The sequence below is a fragment of the Kogia breviceps genome, chromosome 13, assembly GCF_026419965.1.
Source record: "Kogia breviceps isolate mKogBre1 chromosome 13, mKogBre1 haplotype 1, whole genome shotgun sequence".
Lineage (NCBI taxonomy): Eukaryota > Metazoa > Chordata > Mammalia > Artiodactyla > Physeteridae > Kogia > Kogia breviceps.
In genome coordinates this window covers 82,479,467-82,506,790 of record NC_081322.1, presented here as the reverse complement: position 1 = coordinate 82,506,790, position 27,324 = coordinate 82,479,467, and the positions used below count along the sequence as shown (strand labels likewise).

General features: G+C 47.5%; 1 protein-coding gene across 2 annotated transcripts in view; it reads right to left on the bottom strand.

The window, feature by feature from the left end:
• Window positions 1–27,324, bottom strand: part of ZDHHC14 (zinc finger DHHC-type palmitoyltransferase 14) — a 272,396-nt gene that overhangs the window by 40,036 nt on the left and 205,036 nt on the right. The gene's annotated exons all lie outside the window — the stretch shown is intronic.

Below are 27,324 nucleotides of genomic sequence, written 5' to 3'. Positions count from 1 at the left end.
CCACAATACTCGAATAATATAACAAAATGGTATCATTGTACGTATGCACTTCCAAATTCACCACTCAGAGAAATGCTTACCGTTAAGACATTTCAAGAACATAATGATCCTTTCAACAGAGCTTAGCCGTTTTGAAAAAACAAAACGTGTGCGTTCTAGTCTCGTTACAACAGAAAAGCAAAGATTTCCCTCTTTTGTACAAGAAAGCTCTTTGGTTCACAGAACAATCTTCCCTTAAGATGGTACCAACGCTCTTGATGGTAATTGCTGGGCTGGGCTGGGCTGGGTGTGTGGCGTGTGGTAGGGATAGGCCATTCATGTCCAAAATTGACCAATATTTAAAAAGAACTAATGTTAAACTTTCCATACCACCCAGCCTTTCATGGGTGTGTGGTACTGACTGATCATCTTTCATGGTAGGTGGCCAAGACAGAGGCCACTAGGGGCCTGGGACAGGACAGAGGGACAATCCCTTGTTCTCCCATCCCAGTTACAGCCGTTTTCTAAAAAATGTCTCTATTTCAATAGTCGTAGGAGAATTGATAGCATTTAAACAATGATCTATGATCTTCAAATAATGTAATACACCTGATCGTTTAGTCCACAATTCTCAGCTTCCTTACCTGTAAGACAAGGATAGTGTATAGAGTCTTGTGGGGCTAAATACTATCTTGGAAAGTATTAAAAAAAAAACCAGTATGAGGTGCTTTTTAAGGTTTGTCAAGAGATGTCACGTACATCAATACATTTGGCCTTGAAACGTTCCTATGAGGAAAATGCTGCTGCTGCCCTATTTTACAGATGGGCAAACTGAGGCTTAGAAGGGAGACTTGCCTGCAGGGGCCGTACAGCTCAGAGGCAGTGGAACTAGAATTGAGGCCAGGTCTCTCCCGGGGCTGATCCTGTCTTCCCAACGCACAGGCTGCCTGGAGCACCTGGTAAATGACGGAGCACTGGCTTTGGGTATTTTTATACTGTTTTCCCAAACCTGTGTCGTCTCACCTTGGGGATTTCACACAAAGTCTGCAGGACATTTGTGATTTGTTCTTCCCCTTGCAAGCAACAGCTAAGTGCTTCTCTACTCTTCAGCTGGTCTATTCAGGAGGCCTATCCGGAGTGTCGTTCTAACACACCCACTCGCAGCAGACTGCCTGCCGCAGGTCCGGGAGGAAAATGCTACCCTTGTTCACTTGGGCTCTTATCCAAGCTTAGCTTTTACCCAATTTTCACATCTTATCTGTCTATATGTGCTTTGAAAACATACAGAGAGGCCTCCGTGAGGTGTGACTCTGTAAACAAAACATCATAAAGTTAGGCAAGGCAGTGTTCCCTTTCTTTCTGGTCACCTATCGTACACCGCTCATCTCATACTTTATGTCTAGCGCAAGCTTATTTCTTGGAAAGGGCATGGGGACGCCTGGGGACAGTGGTGGCAGGGGAACTGTAAGATCCACCGTTGTCTGCAAATGACACCAACAAGCAGCAGCCAGTCTGAGCAGAGGACACCCAGAGAGAAATTTCAAAGCTCACCAGCCTGGTGACAACCCGATGGCCTATAAGATGCTGACATTCAAAGGAAAGCAACGCCTACTGGCGTGTCCATGTGAGTGACACGTTAACATGTGTTACCAACCCCACTCGGCTGGAAAAGTTAATCCCTGCGCAAAAACCGCCTCATCCCCCCAAGTCACCGTTCTACACAGGCTGTATAATGCAGAGGTCGAGATGAAACAGGCAAAAATAGAAAAGAAATCAGAATCAGAGGAATTTTCCTAAGACTTTGAGGCTGTCTTTTTTTTTTTTTTTTTTTTTTTTTTTTTGGTATGTGGGCCTCTCACTGTTGTGACCTCTCCCGTTGCGGAGCACAGGCTCCGGACGCGCAGGCGCAGCGGCCATGGCTCACGGGCTTAGTTGCTCCGCGGCATGTGGGATCTTCCCGGACCAGGGCACGAACCCGTGTCTCCTGCATCGGCAGGCGGATTCTCAACCACTGCGCCACCGGGGAAGCCCGAGGCTGTCTTTTTGAGAAACCTCTTTTCTTCTTACCACACGCCTGTGGAAAGTGAGATTGACAAGTGGAGGCTGGGGAAGCCCAGGTTAGGTTGGCGCCTCTGGTTGCGGCTGTGAAAGCTGATCTCCAGATGCCGAGCACGTGGTGGACTGAGCCTCCTAATTAAAGTGAGACTCGCCCACCAGCAGAGGAGACATCGGGGCTTGGGAGGCAGAACTAACGACTGCGGATCCCCCCCAGGGCCAAGTACCAAGGTCTTCATGGCTTCCGGTAATCGTTTCTATGGGGGCAGGTGGTAACTGTAGTTTTAGCTTAGAAAGTTTACTATCAGCTGAGCTGAGATAATGTGCTTTCCTGAGCTGCTAAGGAAAGAAAGCAACAGATGGGGCACATGAGACCCTTGGGCACGGGGTCTGGGGGGGCTTCGGAGGAAACGAGTGCTGTCTCAGAACGGGTGCAAACACCTGGCTCTCTGGCAGCCCTGAGTTGGAAGCAGTTTCCATTGGGAAATTTGTCTTGCTGAAAACTTCTTCTTGGCCGACGAAAGTCCCACTGATGATGTAGGCTTGCGGAGAAATGCTTTCATTTAGCGGTTTGCATGTTCTCCTTGGTGGCTGTCGTACGCGCGTTGGTAAATGAGCCTGAGAGCCGGGTGCGCATCTCTGTGGAAGAAGGAAGCTCAGCGCCCAGGGCCGCCTCCCGGACGCTGGTACCCTCCTCCCTGACTTCCGGGGTGTCGGGGCGGGAGAAGGGCTGCACCCGGGCTGGGCCCGCGCCTCTTCTCTTCTCTGCGGACTCTCTCTCTCTCTCTCACCCAGTAACCTCCTCCCCGCACCGGGGTTCAGATGCCAACTCTACACTGATGACGCCCAAACGCCCGCGGCCGCCTTCATCCACCTTGTCTGAAATCATCTGATTTATTACTTGCTTTTGCCTGCCAGCGCCACTAAGCCTTTAATAGATGTTTGCCGAGGACTGAATAAACCCTCCTGCTACCACGGGGACGTCCCGTGAGCAAGCGCGTTGCCCAGGGCCGCACGGCTAACAGCAGCCAGGCCGGCCCGGTTCTAGCGGCTTCCAGAACTCTCGCCCACCCAACGCCCCGCCGCCACCCGGGGTGAACGTCCCCGTGAGCCCCGCGCTGTATCAAGCGCTGGGACCACTAAGAAGAGAAACGGCCGCTTAACGAACCCTCCACGGCTTCCAGGGGTTCCCTGTCTCGTTGGCGAGGGCACTATTTTCACACTCCAGAATATTCCTCAGACCCAAAGAATGAGCCTCTAACAGAGGAAAACCGAATTTAGCGAGAAACCCAGTCTGTTCTCTGACGATGCTGGCATCATACAGTGCCCTCCCTGAGGGGTCGAGGAGAGAATCGGGGCGAGGGGCGCTCGCCGGGCCCCCACTGGCTCCATTCGGGCGCCGTCGAGGCCGTTGCGAGCAGGGAGGCCGGTGGTACTGTTTCCAGCAGGGAGAGCAGAGAAGCGCGGGGCGCCAGCGGGCACACGGGTGGCTCCCCGGGGCCGAGTGACGCAGTGACTGGCCGGAGGGAGGACATCTGGAGCCGGGCCACAGCTGGCAACGTGGCTGCGTGCAGTCCTGAGATGCTGCAAACAACTGATACCAGAGGGCAGACTGCATAGTTTCCGTGTGGAAAAACTGGATGGGGTCCTGTGCACCAGGGGGTGCGAGAGGGGGGGTGTGTGTGATGGTGGTTCTTTAAAAAACCGCTTCGGACTTGCTGCTAAATCCCTCAACTCTGAAGTCTGGATCCTGCCAGAAAGGAGTGGTTTCTACACTGCAGCCTCTCTGGAGGGTCCCTTTACTCAAATGAGGAGCCGGTCCCTACACCAGGCTGTTGGCTACCTGTGCTCAGCTGTGCTAAGAGGAGGGACAGAGCCTCGGGGGAAGGGAATGGAGCATGGGGGGCGGGGATGGGGGGGTGATAACCTAGAAGTTTCTCTAAAATAATGAGACGTCTGAGTTCGCCAGCTGGGGTGCCCTGCCGCTGCCCTGGCATGGCTTATGGACTTATTTTCCTCTCCTTCCCCAGGTGAGGCCTTGCAGTGAGAGATCATTTCCAGTCACCTAACAGCCCTGGCGCCTAAGTGCCTGACGTGTAGCACACACTGGAAAATATACGCTAAGCAAAGGAAAAAATGCCATTAATTGCCTTTGGTAGTTTTCCGAGAGATCCCTGCTCCTGGCTGCCAGGTGGAGAGACTGGAAAATGCTGCTGAAAAGATGAGATTTCAGGCATGCCGACGACAGGGAAAGAGCAGGGGTCCACGAAATTTGAATATATGTGCAGAGAAGGCTGGGGGTTGGAAGATGCGGACAGAGGCTGAAAGAGCTGACGGGACAGTTGTTAGTGTGGATCGGCTCACGGAGAAGCGGCCTCTGGCCTGTCTCGCTGGTGGGAAGCAGAGGTGGTTTTACTGAAAGCTCCGCAGGGTGCCATGGGGAGAGCCCGAGGCTTCGGGTGGAATTCAAGTCAGGGGGTATTCCAGGCAACTTCAAAGTCACCAGATCCTCAGCGGGGAAAGAAGGTTCCATTAAGATGGCTAGTGGGAACACAGTTTAGGCGAAGGAGGTATGATCCTATTTTGTTAACCCCAAACCCTAAACACTAATGAAAAGAATAGTAGCAATGATGACAAACGCTACCATCCCACTTAGTGCCTCTTCCGTCGTTCTCTCACTTATCCTTGGCCACAGCGCCGTGCGGTAGGTGCTACCCCCACACTTTTCAGACGAGGGTGCCACTGAGCCAGGTGGGGTACCGCAGGTGCTGAGCTGGAGGGCTTAGGCCACTCCTCTGATTGAAGGAAGATTTGATTTCCTGGAGAGATGGAGTATGAAGAAGAGGCCTTAAAAATAAGTAGAAATGGAGACGTACTAAAATTGGGCAGGGAGAGAAAAATCCACTGAAATATGAAGGGAAATATGAATGGAAACGTATTTGCAAAAGTTGTGTTTGAAGGTTGCCAGAAAAGGAATAAAAGCGTTTGAAAATGTTAAGAATTTGAAATCTCTCAGAAGTCAGGCCCTCAAGAGATAAATTAAATCATATCCTCTGGCCAAGCAATTCTGAGTTTTTCCATACAGGGGTCCTGGGCTCTGTGGCCTGCGTCTCCTCTCTGCAAGGGTGTCTTGAGGATCCTGTGAAAACTGTGATGTGAAACTTCTCATTTCAATGTTAATTACATTTAAATTAAGGTAAATGTTTTTAAAGGTATGAAGGGGAAAATTACTTTTCTTTAAACCTAGGACTTTTTTACCTCCAAAATTAGAAAAATGTTGCCTCGTGAGGGTATCTTTTGCCTCTTTAGAATGATGAATGTTGAGATATAGTGATAACGTGTGTTACTACCTGGCCTTTTATGGTTCCCACGTAATTGAAAAAATTATGTAATAGGAACATTTAAATATGAAACTAGCTCAAGTATCAGAGGACCATATTCTTAGACACTAAATAATTCATGCTGTTCTAGATCTTTTGGTAAAATCTAATTATAGCCTTGCCACTGTGTTTAATGATTTCTGGAGAGCCACCTCACCTGCTAACTCCACTCCTCTTCTCACTTTTATCCAAACTTTATTGAGTCCTTGCTACGTGCCAGGCACTGTGCTAAGTATTTCACATGAACTGCGTCACTTAATTCTCACGAAACCTCGTGAGGTTGATGCTGTTATGCCCATTTTACAGAAGACGGACGTGCAGACGGAGGAGTTGGCATTGGAGCCCAGGAGTTAACCTGTACTCCTAACCACCACCTGTTCCCGCCTCCCGTGCCAGTTCCCTGCTGGTCCCTGTGCCAGGTGGGCCCTGAGGACCCGGCCCCTCCCTCCTGGGGAAGCACACTTGGGCACCCGCAGCTCCAGGCACACCACGTCGGCAGGAATGGGAACAAGAGAGGACCACGGCCACGCCGGGACTGGTTTCTTCTGGTTCAGGGCATCTACCCTCTGGGGGACGCGGAGAAGACCTAGCTCATGTCTGGGTGCCCAGCCTCAATCAAGACGTAATCTAACCTGTGAAAAGCTGGCCTCATTCTCAGCAAAGTGAACGTCAGAAGAAGAGAACTTCTTATGGAGACGTACAGGTTGGACAAAACGGCTTGCCAAATGCTATTTATTGAGACTGTGTGGCTTGGGGGTTATTGGGGGCAAACGGATGTATCAGGGAAGGCTTCTTATGCCCCCCCCAACACTTCTTTGCTCCTTTTCTGAAAATGATTTCTATCTGTTTCATTTTATGCTGCAACAAAGTCAAGAAATCGTATTAACTAACTCTGTGGCCTTAAAGTATTAATAATACATCTCTTCTACACTGGGACTTAGTTTCTTTACATGTAAAAAGTTGGATTAAATAAGCCCCAAGACACCTTCGAGATGTAACATTAAATGTAAAGCAACTCTGTGTTTTATTAACACCTGTAGGGATTCTTCTGGTCTAGAGTCCTTTCCAGTGTCCCATAAATTAAGATTCTGCAGCTTTTAGCTCCTTTTGTTAAAAAAATCTAAAAATTTTCAATGTAAAACCAATTAGTAAATGTAGAATCGTTGTAACCTTTACACTTCAATTTAACATAACCTTGGACCATACCCCCTACCCCACATGCGTGCTCTCATTTGCCTCTGCCCTGGCTTTGCCACTACCCGGCACAGTGCCGAGCCTCTCTGGGCATCAAATGAGGGGGCTTGAGTAACGGACAACTAAGGTCCCCTTCAGCTCCTCAAAAGGGCAACTTAATATATATATTTCTGTCTCCTCTAATTTTCTAGGGTTGTTTACCGTTTGCTTTTAACTCCTGTTTCCAATGTTGGGGAAATTCTGTGCTTCTAGGAGGAGAGAGACAAGCGTGCCTGGGAGGTGCATTTTGAAGCAACTTATACCATGAGGCAGATATGCAGATTAGAAACAAAGATGAAGCTGTTGAGAAAAGGGGTGGGGGGAAGGGTATTTACAGGAAGCAAAGAGAAATGGTTGCTATTTCTAAGGAAGTGAGGGAGAAGGGAGAAAAGGTTTTGTTTGTAATATACATAGGTTTTGAAAGGAGACATAAGAAAGTGAATAGATATGAGATTATTTTAAAAAGTGAATCAGCCTGTTGTGATGCAGAAGGAAACCCTACAATTCCCACGAGGGTCATCAAATGAAGAGTAAATTCTAAGGAGGCAGAAGAATTACCTTCCCTTGTCTCCTCCAGCCCCTCCCAGAGCTCTCTGTCTTTATCAGACTCAGAACTAGAGCCCCAGCACTGAGGTCTTTGAGCTTCCTGGAATTTAGCTGCTGGATTAGGGCTCTGCATCATTATGATAAAATCAGTAATATAAGTTCCAATTTGTACATCCTCAGGAAAACAGTCTTGGTACATTGGTGGTCCTCAGTAGTTCTCCAGCTGTAACTTGCTAAGTTGGGAAACTCTGAAATAAGCTCCGCTATAAGCAAGCGCTTGAATGCCAGCGAATCTCCTTCTGGGGCGGCCACTCCCTGACCCCTCTGGGCCCCTCGCAGCATCAGCTCCACTCCACCTCTGGGTTTGCAGGGCCAGAAACTATGCCTGCGAGGTCTCCTTAATTCTCCACAGAATAAAACAATTATCTTCTGAATCTGAAAAACAAGCTCATGCTATCAACCAACACCCCGCTTTCTCTAGAAGCCTCTAGTCGCCATTCCTCTCTAGAAATTCCAAGCCTTGACATCAGTATGGACACCACCTTACATCACAATGGCTTAAATACCTGTAAGGCCTTCTGGTTTTCAATACCTGTTCACATTCTTTACCTCACGTGCCCCACACCGAACCTCTGACGTGGGCAGCACAGATTCCCAAGTACAGGTGACGTGGAAAGTGAATCTCACACCAAGTGCAACGGCCACAGGCCCAGGGCTCCTCCACGCTACGTCTGGGTCTAGAGCTGCTTCTAACGTCTACTCCCTGCTTCTCCCACTTCCGCACACTCTCTGGACTCATGGCCAGTTACTATAGTTTTTGAAGCCAGTCAATTTATCCTCAGAGTGAAGGTTTCAGAACTGACTTATGGGTACATTATGCACGCAAAGCTAGCAATCCTAAGGCTCCTCAAAACCTTTTAATTTGACTACAATACACAATTGAAAAATTATATTCCTGACGGGCACGCTTTTCCAAAGTAAGCCTGCTTCTGTGATCTTGCAGCAAAGAATCTACATCATCTAAGGTGCAGAGAGCTCTAAGGTGCAGAGAGCTGCGTCTCTGAGCAGGGCACAGCAGCCTGATGGAATTGATGATGCTTCCCTTGAAAAGCAAACTGTGATTTGTCCAAAGTAGTTCTCTTAAAAAAATTTATCCAGAATGAGACCTCTCTGCAAAGCTTCTGAGACACTTCATTTTTCTTAAGTTGAAACTGTAGACCCAACTTCATTATAAGTAGTATTAAAATATAAGACGAGCTCAAGGAAAGAAACACAGCTATGCATTGTGCCTTATACAATTACAAGTGTAATTTCTCATCTGGTAATATAATTATATACGTCTTGTGTGTTACAAGATGACGTAGTCAGATGTTGGTTGGGAGAGTGAGAGGGTCACACCCTCCCCTTCTAACCCTTCTTCAGTATATGTTCTGACGGTCACCTGGAGGGCTTATTTTTATGAGGGTGATATTCACGTTTACAATGTTCATAATGGTCCTCAGTTTCCCGTTTCTAAAAGGTGGGCGTGGCCAGAAGACCCTCAGGCGCCCTCCCGGTCCGGCCCTCCCAGAGTCAGGAGTCCCTGTGGCTCAGGCCAGCTCTCTGCGAACAAGTCCTGGCTGCCCCGTTGTTGGTACAGAACAGAAGAAGAGCTGGACTCATGAGCAAGAGGGGCGTTTGATGCTCAGAAGTCATCTGTAGCATCGCACACTGACTCCGCCCAGACGTTCAGCCCCCTGGAGTACCTGCTTCTCCAGCTGCCTGGGTGGCATTTTAGGGCATGTGCCCGAGATTCCACAATCCTGTGTCCCTTCGGCTCAAGGTTTGGTGACCTACTACAAACATCCAGGCTTGGGAGGGTGCCGCTGGGAGTGGATAACCCCAGTCATGCCTCTCGAGCACAAGGGTTAGTTTGTGCACCCTTGGGCTTTTACGCTTCGGGTGAGTTCATGCCGTCTTTCCACTGCCTGCTAGACGTTTCCACCTAACTGTCCCACGGCCACCTCTCATTCAGCGGGTCCTAAGCTGGGTTTCATACGCTCCCTTGTCCTCGCTCCTCACTAACCTGCCTTTTCTTAGTAAATGGCGCATCTAGTTGCCCAAGGTAGAAAATGCATTCATTTCTGCCTTTGGCTCTCACCGCTCCCATCAACAACAGGGTTGTTCATTGTATTACTCCTGCTATCTTTTCTATGCTTCTGTTCCCTGTCTCTGAAGGCCATTACAGCAACCCCATGACCTCTTTCAGGAACCACCGTGAAACCTTCCTGGTTTCCTCACGCTGCTGCTAGAGGGACCACCAAAGCAAATAAGACCATGGCAGCCCTTTGCCTGTATTCCCTGGGCAGCTCCTGCAGCCGCAGCCTTGATGTCTGCAGAGCTAATGCATTTCCAAATTGAGCTCCTTGGGTGCTGGCAGGCCCACCTTTCCTTCCCCTTCAACTAGAGCAGACAGATCTATATCTGTTTTCTATATTGCTTTCCTCATTATATTCTTTTTCCAAAATGGCCCACTGTTTACAACCACCAGAAAAAAAAAAAATTACAATCGGCTAGTAAATGTTCACTGTAATTGTTCTAAGCAGTCCCAAGTTAAGTTTCAAATATGTGTGATATTGCTCTGTTGGTGGTGCATTGTTGAAAGTACACTGGATTCTTAAGTTAAAGGACCTGAAGTCCTAATCCTAAATGCCTATTTTGTGATGTAACATAGGCAGGTTTCTGGGCCTCAGCAGTTGGATATGTCATTAAGGCTTCTTTCCCACTCAGATATTAGGACTGTATGGCTAAATAAAACTTTTCAAGAATTGAAGTCCATTGTGTCCACTCTACACAAAATTAGGAAGTGCTGGGCAGGCCTCTGCAGTAGAAACTCTACAAATAATTGATAAGAGCTAGCTCTCTTATAGACCCCGAGCTAACTGGTGGCCCTACAGAGACTACTAAGTACGACATAAATACTCCCACCACCAGAATCAGGTGAGCAGACTTCTCAGACTCTGAATATAGTGTGTTGTTTTCTTGTTTGTTGCTGTCGTTTGTACAAACCCTGCCAGCACTTCACTGAGTTTCCACAGTCTAGTCAGTGGATTGTTAATTACTTTTCTAAACACAGGCACTCAAAAGAACAGGCCAAAGAGTCTATCTAACAGTCAGGACTGGCTATGTACTCTGCGGGGCCCACTGTACAAGGAAACTACAGAGCAGCATATTAAAAAATTACTCAGCATTTCAAGATGGCAAGAGCAGAATGTTAAACCAGCCTTGGTTCCTACATACCCACTGAGCTGCTCTGTCAACTGTTTACTACGGCCTGGGAATGTGGTTTTCTGATTTGTGGCAGATTAATGTCTAGAGATTCTATTGGGTTGTCTGAAAGGATTTACAGAGAGCTGCTAAGAGCAAAACACAGTGAGGAAATTATGATTATCTAAGAGTTAAGCTTAACAGGAGGCTAAAATCCCATTCCATATGGAGAGCCTTGGGGCAAGTAGCGAAACCCTCCTGGCTGACACTTGCTAGAGCTACGGAGCTCGATCCCCGGGGAGGGCTGGGAGAGGCTCTCAGGGCTCCACTGGCCGGGGTGAGGTGTGATGGGGTGAGGGTGATGAAGGAGGACCATGTGATGGAGGACATCTGAGGCAAAGGCAGCAAATGCTAATACTGCACACCCTCTCATCTACCGTCTTCCACGAATATCAGAAGCTCTGTTTTTTTCACCTCTAGAGCACTGATTCTTAATTTTTTTATTTCCTAATGCTTTGAAAATCCAATGAAAATGACAGGCCCTCCCACCCTCAGGCACTCACACCCAGGCTTTACATACAACTTCCTGCAGCCTGTTCTTAGTTAACAACGGTTGACCTATTGGCTTAGTTTGCTGAAATCGAAGTAACCAATTTCAACAACTAATTTTCAAGCTGAGTTGTTCTAAGAAGGCAGAAAGGCAGGCGTCTACCTTTGATTGGCTTGCTAAATGTGCCCTCTCCTCGGGTCCCGAAGGTACACGCCCCCAGCCTCGCCCCACTTGAGGCTGGCCCTCTGCTCACCCAGCATAACTGCCGCCATCGACCACAGGCCGGGGGCTGCTTTACACACAGGAAGGGCCGATGTTTTATTCAGGGTTTTCCAAGCTGAGGGCTGTGATCAAGTAGTGAGTCAAAATTAGTTGAGCTGGTCATGCTCAACATTAAAATTAAAAAAAAAAAAAAGAATAAAATAGAAAATATCAAGGCATCTCATATACTCAAGTACGGCTTCATGAAACTTTGAGTGTGTAAACTGAGTCCCAATATAAAATGCATTTCTTACTGTGAGTTACAGGGGGAAAAACATTTGAAAGCTACTGCTTTATTCAAATTTGCAGCTGGCACATGATAGGCCCTCAAATACTTGTGGAGTGAATAAATATATGTATGAATTATATCTGTAATAGGCCTAAATACATTATGAGTCATTTAAAATGGTCATTTCCGGGCTTCCCTGGTGGCGCAGTGGTTGAGAATCCGCCTGCCGATGCAGGGGACGCCGGTTCGTGCCCCGGTCCGGGAAGATCCCACATGCCGCGGAGCAACTAAGCCCGTGAGCCATGGCCGCTGAGCCTGTGCGTCCGGAGCCTGTGCTCCGCAACGGGAGAGGCCACAACAGTGAGAGGCCCGCATACCGCAAAAAAAATAAATAAATAAATAAATAAAAATAAATAAAAATAAAATAAAATGGTCATTTCCATCCTCCCAGAACTGTATCAGGGTTACTAGTTCCTGATCAGACTTAGTTAAAAAAATTATCATTTCTCTTGGAGTCTAAAAATTTTCATTTGTGCCGCTGGGAGGTGTGAGGGTGTGAGTGGTGAGTTTTGCTTAGACTGGGGGAAGGAAACTTTTTTGTTCCGGTTGAGAAGAGTAACCTAGTCCCTGAGCTAAAAAAGTAATAGGCTTTTTTTTTAAAGAGAGAAAGGTACCCCCGAGAGATGAAGCAGATACAGGCAGAGGAGTATCCAATTCTCTTTTTCTCCTTCCTCCCTCCCTTCCGTCCTTCCCTCCCTCCTTCAGCAAATGTTAACTGAGCAGCCGCAGGCCAGGGAGGTGCAGGTTGCCGAGAACACTTGGTGAGGAACAGACAGAGCTGCCCTCCTGGAGCTTACACGTCCACTGGGCAGAGGCTTTCATCAAATAACCGGTCAGAGCTGTGAAGGCCGAGCACAGAAAACCCAGGGAGGAGTGTGCTTCCCTAGGAACCAGCCCAGAGCCCTCCGTGAGAGGACTCCACAGAGAGGAGGTGCCTTTTTCCAAGAGCTGAGAGGAGACCCTCAGGGCTGGAATCCAGGGAGCAAGGCGTGAGGTACCACAGAGCTGGAGAGGGGGAGGGCACAGATCTGGTGGACCAGGTGAAGGATGTGGGCCTCCTTCCTATGAGCCACCAGCAGGAAAGCACACTTAAGGAGAGAGGTGGTGTGGTCAGATTCTGTTTGGGGTGGTAGCGGGTGGACTGGATGGGGAGACGAGAGGATGGTCGGGGTCCACTAGGAGACCCCCGCCCAGGCAAGGTGAGAGATGATGGTAGCTTGCAGTTGGCCATGCTAGAGTAAGGGGAGGGAAATGCACCCACCTAGTAAGAAAAAGTACAGAGCCTGGTGGTGCTTAGGGAAGGATGGGAGGGGAAGGAGCCAAAGATGAAACTTCTGGTGTTTGCCTGGTGCAACCGATGGACGGTGTTGGCACTCAGAGGGGTGGGGGTCCCGGGGAATGCTGATTTGGGATGTCTCTGGGCTCTTCAAGTGGAGATGCCCAGAAAGCAGATGCATCTGCAAGTCTGGAGCTCTGAGGAGAGGCCTGAGCTGGAGACATAAACTTGAGAGACAGAGACAGACTTGGGGAAGGCAAAAGGCAGCGAGACCAGAGATGAGCACAGTCACTCCCCAGAGACACGAAGCCAGGAGCCACAGACAAACCAGGGGAGACGGAGTGAGCCAAAGAAGTACACCTGCCGCGAGAGAAAGACAAACAGAAACAGGCTTTCACGAAGTAACTGCCTGTGGCTTTCTTGGGCATCGAAGAAGTGCTTTTAAAACAGAGTTGCATCGAAGAAGTGCTTTTAAAACAGAGTTGCCGTTTGACAATTACAGGCAGAAATGAGGTGAGCACTCCTTGGTCAGCTAAAAATAAAACCATGGCCAAAGATCACTCTTCTCTGTATTAGGTCCGATTGACCTTTGCATTAGAAGTGGGCATGTGTGCAGCGCGTGGGCGTGTGGTTGATTTCACGGCAGCAACCCAGGACGGCTGAAAATGTGCCTGGATGCCCCAGAGACCCTGTGGTTGAGTCTCTTCCTGTTGCTGAAGGATGCACTTTCCAAAATAGAGTACCAGACAGACAGGTTCTTTCTTTTGTTGAAAGCAGTTTTTAAATACATAAATGCACAGAAGAAGCAGATACAGGCAGAGGAGTATCCTCTTAATTTTAAAATTAAAATTTAAAATTAAGGAGTATCCTTAATTTTAAAATTTACTTTAAATGCATTGTTTTAAACGATTAGAGTCTTCTAACAGAGCATTTTTCTGAAGTATACATGTAGACGGCTCCTGGTCTTACACGAGAATATCTGCCCCAAGTATCCAGAAAGCCGCCCCAGGGTTGGCCACGCACGTTCTGCTTCCCATGATGGCTATAATTATAAATTAGCCTTCTGACTATGAATTGGCTGCCCAAGGAGTTGGACCAGTCATAGAGTCACTTGCTGAAGATGAACACGTCAGCATCCTGGCTTTGCCGGTTCCGTGTGAGAGCTCAGCTAACAGGGCCTGTCCCAAAGGGTGGCTCTGAACTCGACAGGCCAGCAAGCCAGGACCCAAACCTGTGAAGAGCAGGGCTGCTCTGAGAGGGCTCTGCGGGTAGCCCTGCTTCCCAGGGTATGAGCCAACCTTGCCTGCCATTTCTCATTTATGTGTGGGAACGCTCCCTCCACCCCTGCCTCCCAAGGCTGTGGGAAGGCTTCCATGGATGTGAACAGAATTAAGCTCACTGAACCTTCACGGGGGCGGGCAGTTTACTTGATTGTTTTCTCACTCTAGGTCCAGATTCTTTTTTTTTTTTTTTTAATATTATTGTATTTATTGACATTACAAATGCTGCAACTTTTATATTCAGCTTACTAATTTTATTCTATTTATTAATTAAATTGTATATATCATTTTTATTTAATTTTATTTATTTATTTATTTACTTTTGGCTGTGTTGGGTCTTCGTTTCTGTGCGAGGGTTTTCTCTAGTTGCGGCAAGCGGGGGCCACTCTTCATCGCGGTGCGCGGGCCTCTCATTGTCGTGGCCTCTCTCGTTGCAGAGCACGGGCTCCAGACACGCAGGCTCAGTAGTTGTGGCTCACGGGCCCAGTTGCTCCACGGCATGTGGGATCTTCCCAGACCAGGGCTCGATCCCGTGTCCCCTGCATTGGCAGGCAGATTCTCAACCACTGTGCCACCAGGGAAGCCCTAGGTCCAGATTCTTGACTCAGGTTGGATCTATCCAGCTCAGCCGCCTGTGGATAATGACACTTAAGGGAGGAGGGGTCATCCCTTGGGCCTCTAGGACGCCAGCGAAGGACTCTGTTGGGAATGTCTGAAGCTCCCTCTGGGCCGATCACTAGGAGGGCTCACCCACAAGGCCATGGGCAAAAGTTCTGCAAATGCATGTTATGATGTCATCTCTGAGTTTTTCTCTCCAAGGAAATGCTGAAGACTTTTAGCCAGCAAGTCTAGGAGGCTGGACCGGTCCATCCAGATGCACCTCTGGGGTCCCCTTGCTGTTCTCTGACATCTTGAGGCAAGGCTCTCCTTCCCCACACTCGGGAAAGCACTCGCCCCGAGTCCAGCCTTTGTCCCTGGACAGTCCCTTGTTATCTGCAGCTTCTTGCAGGATTTGCTTTCTCCTCTCGGCACTGTCTCCACTTCCTCTGTTCTGTGTCCTGAGGCCCCGGGAGAGGGGGAAAGACACTTTCTGTTTAGGGCAGGATTGAAAACGGACTCCTCGTTAGCAGCAGCCCGAAACATTTTTGGTTAAAACCATTCAACACCCTACCTCACTCACCACGAAGCTCTCACTCACCACGAAGCTCTCCGTGCTCTTTGCGAGGTCCCTTTGTAAACGGCCGGACAGCAGGAAGGAGGGGTCATGCTGGTGGTGGGGAACGTTCTGGATAAGGGGGCTGCCCCGTGGGCACAGCTGGCGTCCTGAGCAGCTGCGGGGCAGCCCCGAGCCAGGCGAGGAGCAACTCCACCCCACCCCCCCCCGCCCCCGCCCCCGCTCCGCTTCCTCTCAGCCCCGAGGGCTCTGACCCAGCACCTCTGCTGTCACTTCCATCTCACCACCTCTCACTGCCTCTCCACATTCGCCTTTCTTGCTCCCTCCCTTCTGTATTTCTTTTCCTACTATTTTCTAGCGCTTCTTTCCTCCCCTTCCTCCTTGTTTTCTCCTCTGTCTCTGACCTCAGACACCAGCCAGCCACTCACAGCTGGACACACGTGGTACCCAGTTCCTTGAAGCTGACGTCACTGTCTCTGGGCCCTCATGTCTAAGTTGCTGCAGATCCAGTTCTGGACCAAGAGCCAGAGGGTTCCGGTGGTTGCACTGAGTTATGTACTTTAGAGACTCAGGTCATTGTGTCATGATTGACCGAAAATACGTGAACTTGATTTTTCTTTAAAAGCATTAATTTCCTAATACGGGGAAATAATCACACGCTCAGGAGACAGAGGGATGAAAAACTCACTCTTCTTTGCCCCGAGTCCATGAATTTAATGAAGCACTTAGTTCCGTGGCTTCTTCCTCTGGAGGATTTCTGGGATCCATTCACACCATCTTTCCATCTCCACGGCTACTTCCCTAGTTATAGGGTAGCTGCAGCCCTCCTACCCATCTCCTTGGCCCTGTCTTATCAGCATCCAGTTCACCCTCTGCAATGCAGACAGAGAGCACTTTCTGAAACACGTGGTTGATAAGGCCACTCCACTGTCCCTTGCCCTTGGGATAAGACTGAAGCTCCTCAGTGTGGCTTGGAAGGCGTCTTGCCTCTGGCTGCAGCCCTCTCTGCCTGCAGGCTCCACTTTCTCTAGTCCCATGGGTCTGCCCGCCTCCAGCTGCCCTGCGCCTCTGCACAGGTCATCCTCCTAGGACCTGTGCATCCATTGGTCTCAGATGGGATGCTCCTTCCTCGGGGTTAGGAACCTCTCCCATACGCCCCCACGTGACCCTGTACCACAGGAATCTGTGAATCTACCTGAGTTCCTCGGTAGGGAAGCTCTGCGGGCAGGGCTGTGCGGATCACTGTCACCATCGTCTCACCAGTGCCTGCCTAGCACAGAGCCTGACACACCAGCAACAGTCAGAAGATAGTCCTCAAACAGGTGAGCCAATGAAGTGCTGACATGGCCATGTGCATAGCCCTAAAGGATTATGAGCCTAGAGGCTCCCCGCTTCCCTGAGCACAGCATTATAATAACCCCAGGCACACATGCTGGCGATTTCCTGTCCTACAGCAAATATTCAGCATGATCAAAGATTAAAAAAATGCATTTGGGGCTCAATTTATTGGACTGAAAAACAGACCCATAAATCAGTAATAGGCAATGGTTTTTCAGGCACAAACAGCTTGATAGAAAACTGGTTACTTCTATCACATGATAAATGGCAGACCGCTCTACTGTGATATTGCTGTGAACTGAATGCGTAAGAGCCAAGAGTACACTCTGTAACACTATCTTGTTCTTGCTCGCTTTCAGTGAAAAGGTATGTGATACAAACCATTAGAAAACCCACGTGGGGCTTGGAAACAATCCTGGCTTCAAATTTAAGATAATGTTGTATTATTTTTTGAGGGAAAATTTAAATTTCTTTATACTGAGGGCTCTTATCTTCCCAATATTTCTCAGGAGCATAAACAGACTGAGTCAAGAACAATGCAAAGGAGTAAATTCTCAGCAATTTTTAAGAAGGGTCCTGTTTACCCAAGAACACAGCGGACGGGAGGAGGGGGCTGGGAAGGGCCAGTGGTACAGTCCTTGTCCTGCCCCTGAGCTTTCTGTTCTCTCATTTGCGATGAAAGGGTGATACAGATGCTCCCAGAAAACAACCAAGAATCTGCAGCAGGCTGGACACCAGGTTGGCAAGCACCCTGGGTGGGTGGGTGGCCCAGGCCTGACTGCCCAGTGCAGGAAGCTGTGTGTGAGAGTGTGTGTGTGAGAGTGTGTGTGTGTGTGTGTGTGTACGCTTTGCACACCTGTGTTTGGGTTAAGAGCGAAAGAGGAAGAAAGAGAGGAAGGAAGAACAAGCCCAGTAAAGTTTTTCTTTTTTAAAAAAAGCAGCTTTTAAAAATGGCATTCTTGGGCTTCCCTGGTGGCGCAGTGGTTGAGAGTCCACCTGCTGATGCAGGGGACGCGGGTTCGTGCCCCGGTCCGGGAAGATCCCACGTGCCGCGGAGCGGCTGGGCCTGTGAGCCATGGCCGCTGAGCCAGCACGTCCGGAGCCTGTGCTCCGCAGCGGGAGAGGCCACAGCAGCGAGAGGCCCGCGTAGCGCAAAAAAAAAAAAAAAAAAGGCATTCTTGAAATAAATGTTACTGCCTATTACTTGAAAAAAATCAACACCAACCCTCTGGTGTGGTGGAGAGATGTTACCTGTCATCTTAAGGAGTCTATTTTCTAACAACCGCACAGTCTAAGCAAGATTTAACCAGACTTCTTAACTTAGTTTGCGTGCCATGAACTCTGTTAGCAGTCTCACGAAGCCATGCACCCTTCCACCTTATTAATGTTGAAATCAGTAATAAATGTCATTTTCAAAAGAGTTTAAAATAGTTGAAAAGTTGTGACATCGTAGGATACAAGCTTATTTATTCATATGCCAAATAACAAGAGCTACAGTTTATCAACCACTGTGGTTTTGAAATAGCAAATGTAAATGTTCTATTTCCAATGTCTGTAATGTCATATGAAAATGTCTGTGGTTTCTAGTGGTGACTAATGCAACTAATGTGGTTTGCTGCCTGCGTTCGTAATTGAAAGAAATATTACATTTCATTTAGAGGTTAGTGAGATTAAAGATGTCAGAGTTCTCCATCCAAGCTCTTGGACCCCCTGAATGCCATCCATGGTGCCCAGGGCAGGAACCCCTGCACTAAGCAACCCTGAGAAGCAAGGGTCTCAGCCCCTGGTCAGGCCTGGGGTTGGAGGGAGTCGGGGCCCAGGGCGTAGGCTGCACTTCGGCAGTAGGGCCACAGACAGTCCTGCTGTGTGTCCTCATGGCATCTCATTTGTCACTCTGGGCCTTTTGGGGAACTTGCTCTGTCCAGGCCATGCGGTCAGTGACTCTCCTCAGGTTTGGGGCTCACTGCTTCCACTCAAGTGGTGGTGTCCCATCAGCCTTCCGGCACCTACTGATCCATTAAACTCTCCCCTGGGATCTTAAAGACTAACAGGAATGCTAGGGAGGAGAAGGCCTGATCCAAGGTACAGAGAGCCTCTGTTATACAAAAACTAGGCTGCTCAGGCAATATAATTTCAGGAGGGGGATATAATCTTCATATGCAGCTATGAGAGATTTTTTTAAAATTTAAAGTACTTATACACGGATCTTGTCGTGTTAACTCGATTATCCTGGGGAATAACTAGCAAGTTGAGCTCACTTATGACTTTGCTTGGGCCCGACCAGGTCATGCCAGACACTTAGCTTCCCTACCCTCCCAGCAGCTTTTGTTAAGACTTTAAAGGCTGGTGACCATGTGTGATTCAACTTCCTGCCCTCTCTCTCTGCATGCTGCACCCCAGGCTGGGCCGGCACACAGCCTCACTCATGGTGGACACAAACTGTTGGATGATCAGAGTTTCTCCCAGGCTGGAGTAGAAATTGTTACATTTTCTCACGTGTTTAGGTCTCACTTGTCCACCTGTTGCTGACTGACTTTCAGGCCCAGCTGGCTTTCTCTCTGCTCTAAGTCTGCGGTTTATGAACTTTCACACAGTGGTTAGGAGGTTGCCTTCTGGTTCCGGCTGCTAGAGTCGTGCTGTGTGATCATGGACAGTTCCTGCCCTCTCTGAATTTGAGTTCCTGTAGCAAATGCGGGTGATACTCTCGACCTCGAATAATGCCAGGCTCGTTGTGAGCAGCAAATGAGATAACAGACACAGAACTACCTCCAAAAGTCAGAAGCCATACATAAACACACGATGGCATAATAAAATGAAAGTTATTTTAGTATAAATTGTTTCTATGTATCCATTTCACTTCTTTTATCAAAGAAGATAATAATTACATTTTCATAGGTACTAGGTTCTTATATAAGTGATTCTTCTTCCTTTATTCCAACTTCCATTAGTCCTTTATTTAAAATACTTCTCAACCTTTTAAAAATAAGATAAAATTTAATCTATTCCGATAAGCCAAATTATTTTTATAGCATTTTATAAACAATGTCCAAACGTGTATTAAGCTTTCAAAATGAAAGCATACAGGTTATTTTTCACTATTCAAGTTTCCAGCCTTTAAGAGCTCAGTCCTGCCCAACTCCTACAAATAGTGGGTGGAATTTGGTGAAACATTTATTGTTCAACACCCAACAGAGAGCAGCTGGATGGGCTGATACAGCCACAAATATCTTGGAAGAAGAAACTCTGGGGCTGGTAAAGTAGGTTGCATCTTTAGCCTCCCTGGTTCCCAAATCCGTTGCTGGAGGCCAATTTCAATTCTCGGCAACTCAAGTAAACAATTATTGGGCATCTTCTATAAGGCGCCATCTGCTTTAAAAAGATGAATGAGACACACAACTGCTTCTTAGAAAGTAACTGATCTTTGGCCTTCGAGTCTCCCTGCATGTGACAGATTGGTGTATTTCAGCAAATACTCACTACTCCCCTTCTTGAGGGGGGAGTACCCTTCCCTGCCCCACTGACAGGTCCTGCTCATGGTCATATGCCTTGTTTGGCTCATGGAGTCTTAGCGGATGTGCCGTAAGCAGAGGCTGTAAGAGATATTGCATATTTTGGCCCCCTTCATGTGGTCCAGTGACCCTCCCACCCCGGCCCCAGTGAGGAGGACATGCCTGGCACTTGCTGTCCCTTCCACTAGGGTCCCAGAATCAAATCTGAGCAGAAGCCTGAACCTGAGTAATGTCCGGAGCCCAACCCAGAACTGCCCCAGGAGACCCACAGGCCCATAAGGAAAAGAAAGGCTCTTTGTTCAAAGCCACTGAGATTCTGGAGGGTGTTTCTCATACTGCATTACTGGCCAAGAGCTAACTAAGACATCTCATCAATTCACTTTACACGGATGTGTGAGATCAGACCATCTCAGGTTCCTGCTCGAGCCTGATGCACTAGTGGCTGAGTCTAGTTCCTCTTTCTCGACAGGCACCCAAGGGCTTTAGCGTGACTGCTATTGAATTTTTCCAGCCTTTCCTCCCATTTCTCCTCTTTATGGGAATTGGTCTAAGATGATCCTCCTAAGATCAGATTAGATATCCTGAGTGCTACAACCTGGTCAGTTTTTTTTTTTCTTTCTTTCTTTCTTTCTTTTTTTTTTTTTTTTTGGCTGTGCCGTGTGGCTTGCGGGAGCTCAGTTCCCCGACCAGGGATTGAAACTGGGCCATGGCAGTGAAAGACCGGAATCCTAACCACTAGGCCACCAGGGAACTCCCTAAAATACTTCTTTATGATGTTAGTTCACTTTTCATGAGTTGGCAGAAAACTTGTCAAAGGCAGGAAGCCCATCTTAACACTTCTTTGTGTTCTACTTGCATATAGCAGCCAATGAAGAAATACTTTTGGATGAGTGGTGAACGCCTGCTTTACAGAGCATTCTACAGATATGGCCTGATTCCCCCTCTTGACTCTCAACATCCACCCCTGGGCCCTGGCCCAGCCACTCAGCTTGGTGGACTTCACCCGTGTTGTCAGGCCATGTCAATGCCCACTTCAGACACCCAGAGGGACTCTGGCCCTAAGGTGAGTTACAGAAGAGAAGTACTAATACTGATGAACTTCCATTTGCAAAATGATACTTGCAATGTATGGCTTCTAACAGGCTCCAAAGATGGTAGCTATTTTACTAATATTAATTTTTTAAGGGTGCAAATCACCGTAGTAGTGCTCTTCTGGAAGTGGCCGCCTCCCATAGGAGGCCTCACTGCTGGCCACTGCTCTCCGCGAGACATGAGCAATTCCCAACACACCCAGATGGCTTGACCTCAATGGTGGATCCCGGAGAGGGTCACACCAAGTCTGTTCCCATGGCTCTCAACCTTGACCGTGCATGATTCCCACCTCCTTTTACTTTGCTACAATGCAGACTCCCAGGCCTGGGTACTCCGTCTTGAGGAATTTACATCTACTTACATGTACTTACACCTATGACAAACATGTCATGAAGGAAATTCTTCTGAAAGTTGAGAGACTTTGTAGAATTTTATTTTATTTTGGTTATTGCCTCAAAAGCACCTCTAGACTTTCTTGATTTTAATTTTTTTGGAAGAAACTCTTGGTGGCAGAACACAGGGGCTCTCACTGTGGGGAGGACATGTTGAGAAAGAGAAGGGACCAGCTTATCTGGCTGAAACAAAAGGGTGTCTCCAGCTACAGCATGAAGAATCCATGGAGGATGAGGGAGGCCAAGAGAAGAACTGGGAGACGGCCAAGAAGAGGTTACAGAAGAACCAACAGAAGAACTATTGGTTCCCAGGAGACAGGAACCAATAGTGAAATACAGGAAATGTGAACTGGTAGGAAGAGACAGGAAAAAGAACATACTGACAACCAGGAAAGGTTTTAATTTGACCTAAGAGAAGATGAAAAGTCTTCCAGGAAAGAATGTCATTTTATGGTCAAATGAGTCAGGAAGGTCACTTGGAATTCTGCCATCTGTCACTTGAGCTAATAACAATGAATCATGGATAATGAGTGACTTAATTAAAACTCCCATCACTTTCTGAAAAGGACTTGAGTTGCTTATAAGAAAACCGGGAATGAGTTAGTGCCAAAAATACACACCCCCAAAGTCTTTACGTTGTTTAGAGGCTGCTACATTTGGCTCTGAGTTTCTTCATATCAACGCATAAAACCTTTTATGAACAAATGGCAGTCTTCCGCACAGAGGTGAAATGAATTCCGGCTCTCTCCACAATCTTGCACAGTGTGAGTTACGTGACAATGACAGTAATATGCCTTGAAGTTATCTGTCATTTTGCAAGTTTCATTAAACCCTTGGTGCACTACAATAGATTATCTGTGGAAAGAAAAACCTCCCAGTTTGTTTTCAGCTAAAAGATCCCATGTCTGTATTTATTCATTTCAAGTTGGAGGTGGAGACACAATTACCGCTGGTCTAAGGCAAACAGAAACTCTCCAGAGATGTCAGTGAATGGGAGAGGGTGGAAACATGATCAATGTCTTGAATCCAAAAGCATTAATTAGGTTGCTTGATATATTTTTTAGTTACAGGACCTGTTGCTTAAACCAAAAAGGATAAAATTCCAGACACTAAGAAAAAAACTAAAACAAAGATTAACACAAAGGGGCTGGAAGCGCTCAGGAGCGAAGAACCCAGCCTGTGTGCCACCACGGAAAGCTCAGCAGCAGCCCTCACACGAACAGTAAACAGTTTCCCCAAATCCAATAATTTTCCCAAAACGGTATTGGTAGTCAAACTGTACATTTTTTTATCTTGTCTCCTGCCTCAAACTGCATTAAATTTATACATAAGTTTGTGGAGAGAATGTCTCACTTGAATCTGTTATTTCCACTTTGTTATTTTCTCTCCTTTGGTCTCACCAGAAGTTTATCTTTTTGTTGCTTACTTGCCAAAGAATTAGATCTGGTATCATATTTATTTTTCCGTTTTCTAGGTTACTAATGGTTTTCTTCCTGTTTTTCTAAAGTTTATTTTGCTATTCTTTTTTCTATCTTCTTGAGATGGCTGCTATGTTCCTCTAGTTGCTTCTAAATTCGGTTTTGTTTTTTGTACTAGACTTCTGAAAACTTCTAATTTCATTGGCCATCCACCATCCAAGTAAGCTTCCTGTTTGTGGAGAATCCCAAAATAGGTGGGAGGTAGGCCCTGCCCTCCACCCCTGTTACAGAAGCTGAAAGTGGGGCAGCTACCTCCCCCGTCTCACTGTCTGCTTGGGTGTGGAAACGAAACAGGCCCAGGGGCCCCCACCGCCCAGATCTCTGAATCCAGAGCCCACGGTCCTTGCAGACAGAGTCACAGCTCCAAGCCGATGGTAGCAGCAGAGTCAGAACTCAGTGGTGGTGTCACAAACATCTTGCTTGTGGTGCTTGAACCTCCTGGGACATCCTACTGCGGGAATGACTGGCTGCGCTCAGCCACCCAGACTCCCCCCGCTCTTCCAGGCTGCCGAGCCTGGCTCTGCAGCCTCCTCCTTTCTTTCTAGGAGCTACCGGATAGTTTTCCAGATAGCTCCTTTTCTCCTTAGGTTAACTATTTTGTGCGGCTAGAGTTTAGATTTCTGACTGGCATGAAGTTTTATTTTGCATTGTTCTTATTGTCATTTTCTAACTATTCCCAAGTGCAATTTTTTTTTTTTTTTTTGCGGTATGCGGGCCTCTCACTGCTGTGGCCTCTCCCGTTGCGGAGCACAGGCTCCGGACGCGCAGGCTCAGCGGCCACGGCTCACGGGCCCAGCCGCTCCGCGGCATGTGGGATCTTCCCGGACCGGGGCATGAACCCGTGTGCCCTCAATCGGCGGGTGGACTCTCAACCGCTGCGCCACCAGGGAAGCCCCCCAAGTGCAATTTTGAAGTCCCTGTCACCCAAGAGTTGATGAAACGGTTCTTAAAAAACATTATAATTGGTTAGGTTTGTGTATTTATATTTTTGTGATTGATTTCTAGTTTTATTGTTATGTCATTAGGTGACACAGTCTGTGTAATATCTGCTTTTAGGAAGTTAGGAATTTCTGTGCAGCTAGTGTGATTAATTTTGCTAATGTCCCACAATCAGTTAAAAAAGGTAAGTATACTTTGCAGAAACAAAGTTCAGCATATATTTATTACTTATATATTCATTATCTTTTATTTTCTTACTTTTATTTTGCTTACCTGAGCCAACAAAACCAGAGGTATATTATTGTTTCTCACTAGCATTATGTTATGCCAAATTATCCCTGTGTTTTCTAACAATTTTTACTTTATGTATTTTGATGCAATGTTATTCGATGCATATATGTTGATGACTGAATTTTTAAATGTACTCTTTACTAACATAAAATTACTCTCTTTTTGATCCATGTACTATGATAAATACAATGCTTTCTGGCCTTGAATTCTCTTTGGTCTGTTCTTAAGAATGACTCTTGGGGACTGTATTTTATTTTGATGCATCTATAGATACTAGCACAGTGCCTGACATATAGGCGCTCACTAAATGTCGGTGGAAAGCAAGGGTCCTGGAAACTAGGAGGGGCACAGTAAATCCCTCGGTTGTTTCGGTCCCTGGGAGGCTGTAAAGGCCAGCTTGCTCCATTCCCTTCAAATGATATGCTTTCCTATACCCTGAGAAAACCATAATTCAGAAAGACTCATGTACCAAAATGTTCATTGCAGCTCTATTTACGATAGCCAGGACATGGAAGCAACCTAAGTGTCCATCAACAGATGAATGGATAAAGAAGATGTGGCACATATATACAATGGAATATTACTCAGCCATAAAAAGAAATGAAACTGAGTTATTTATAATGAGGTGGATGGACCTGGAGTCTGTCATACAGAGTGAAGTAAGTCAGAAGGAGAAAAACAAATACCGTATGCTAACACATATATATGGACTCTAAGGGAAAAAAAATGTCATGAAGAGATTAGTGGTAGGACGGGAATAAAACACAGACTTACTCGAGCATGGACTTGAGGATATGGGGAGGGGGAGGGGTGGGCTGTGACGAAGTGAGAGAGTGGCAGGGACATATATACACTATCAAATGTAAATTAGATAGCTAGTGGGAAGCTGCTGCATAGCACAGGGAGATCACCTCTGTGCTTTGTGACCACCTAGACGGGTGGGATAGGGAGGGTGGGAGAGAGGGTGATGCAAGAGGGAAGAGATATGGGAATATATGTATATGTATAACTGATTCAGTTTGTTGTAAAGGAAAAACTAACACACTATTGTAAAACAATTATACTCCAATAAAGATGTTAAAAAAAAAAATGATATGCTTTCCTATGTAAAACTAATACCCTTCTCACCATACCCAAATCGTTTAAAAGAAATTCCAGCATGCTACCCCGCACCAGAAGGCAGCTATGATTCTAAATCTCAGATATTTCAGACCTCTTAATATTGAGTACAACTGTGAGGCAGTAACTGGGCTCAGCAGAGTGTACGCAACAGACAAGACATCTGCGGTCTCAGCCCAGAAACCCACATCTCAGAGGAAGCAGCTGGATGGGTGGGGGCGGGGAGGGGGAGACACGGTGAGGTGGAAGGGAGAGCGTAGTACGGTGCCCAGGAGAGGGAGAGCGAGCTTTTGGAGACGGCCGTGAAGCTCTCCCCAAAACAAGAGTGGGCGCTGAGTCCCTGAAGAGGGTGTCTGGAGGTTCTTCGCGCCATCCACGTCAGAAATGACAGAAGGGGACAGGTGAAAGTGGGGCCAGGGCAACCCCCCTATGAGGGAGGAGGCTGGTGCCGCCGAGAGCTCTGCAGCTGCGGACACAGCTGGAGGGCTTCGTGCGCCACCTTCTCTGTCCTCACAGCACCTCCAGACGCGGCATGGTGGAAGCAGAGATGGACCAGGCAGCGGGTCTGGGACCCAGGTGCTGCTGCCTCCGGGCTGGTCCAAGTCAGACAGACCCCCATAGAGCAGGCTTGCAAACGCTTGCCGTGCTCCTTAGTGTTTAGCAAACTAAGTTGAGTTCACAGTGCACGCACAAATTACTTTCAAGTATATCACAGTTTATTACAGGTTTAGGTTGTGTTAAAAATACCCAATGCCTGGGAAAGCTGCTGGCTATTCTGACACTGGGCCAGAGCCCACCAAAGGACAGACTTCCCTGAAAGGGTCCACCATGGTTGGGGAGATGTGGAAGGGGCTCAGCTGGGGCTGGAACAGACATAGTGAGGCTGAGAAGACCTCACAAGGGTTATGTTTTGCTTTCCAGCTCCTTCTGTTACTTTTCCTTTAATGACCTGAGGGATCCTAAGGGTCTGAGCGAGCAGAGGTGGCTCCTTGGCCCCAGCTGTCAGTTGTGTAAAAATATTTTATAACGTCAAAAATTGCCTGGAAGAACACACAACCCCCAATACTCTCTTTCAATGTGCAGAAGCGATTTGATGGCAACACAGAGAGGCAATGAGGGAGAAACAGAGATAAAAAGAGCCAAAGAGAGAGAGAGGATATATTCATTCCTGCAGCTGCAGATCATCCATATCCTCCCAGGTTACAGGAAAACAAGGGGACTCCCATCATTCTGTGAAGACAACCTTTTCTCTACGCGGTTCCCCGGGAGCACCCCGGCAGCTCTTCTCCTGTTACGCACAATAACGTCACTGGCAAGCCCTTTGTGAGCCCTCGGTGTGCACCAGGTCTGTGCTTGCTTGGCAGTATCTCACTTCATCCTTAAAAGAAACCTATGACGCAGTACTAGGATCACCCCATTTTACAGATGTGGAAACCCGTGGGGGTGGTCAGATAACCCGCCCAGGTTCCAGTGTTACCCAAGGACAGGACCAGGAGTCAGTTCTGGGTCTGTTTGTCCTCATAGCCATGTCCCAACCGCCTGGCGTTGCTAACCTGTTCTATGTTAGCAACAGAGTTTGCTCCCCGAGAAAGCTTTTCCCTTAGTCCTCAGCTCCAACTACACAGCCCCTACAATTTTGCTCTCATTTCAAACTTATTTAACAAAGAAAAATACGCTTCTGAACTGCCTGGGAAGCTGCATTTTCCTCTCTCCCCTCCCAGTGCAAAGTGACATTTATATGTGTGCCTAGGAAGGACCAACCCAAACCCATTCATTACAAGGGAAGGGAAGCCACACGTGTAGACCCTGGCTTTCAGCACAACGTTGTATTTTTTTTTTCCCCGTGGCTGCAAAAAGTAGAATTCTTTCAATAAAAACTTTCTATCTAAAAATAAAA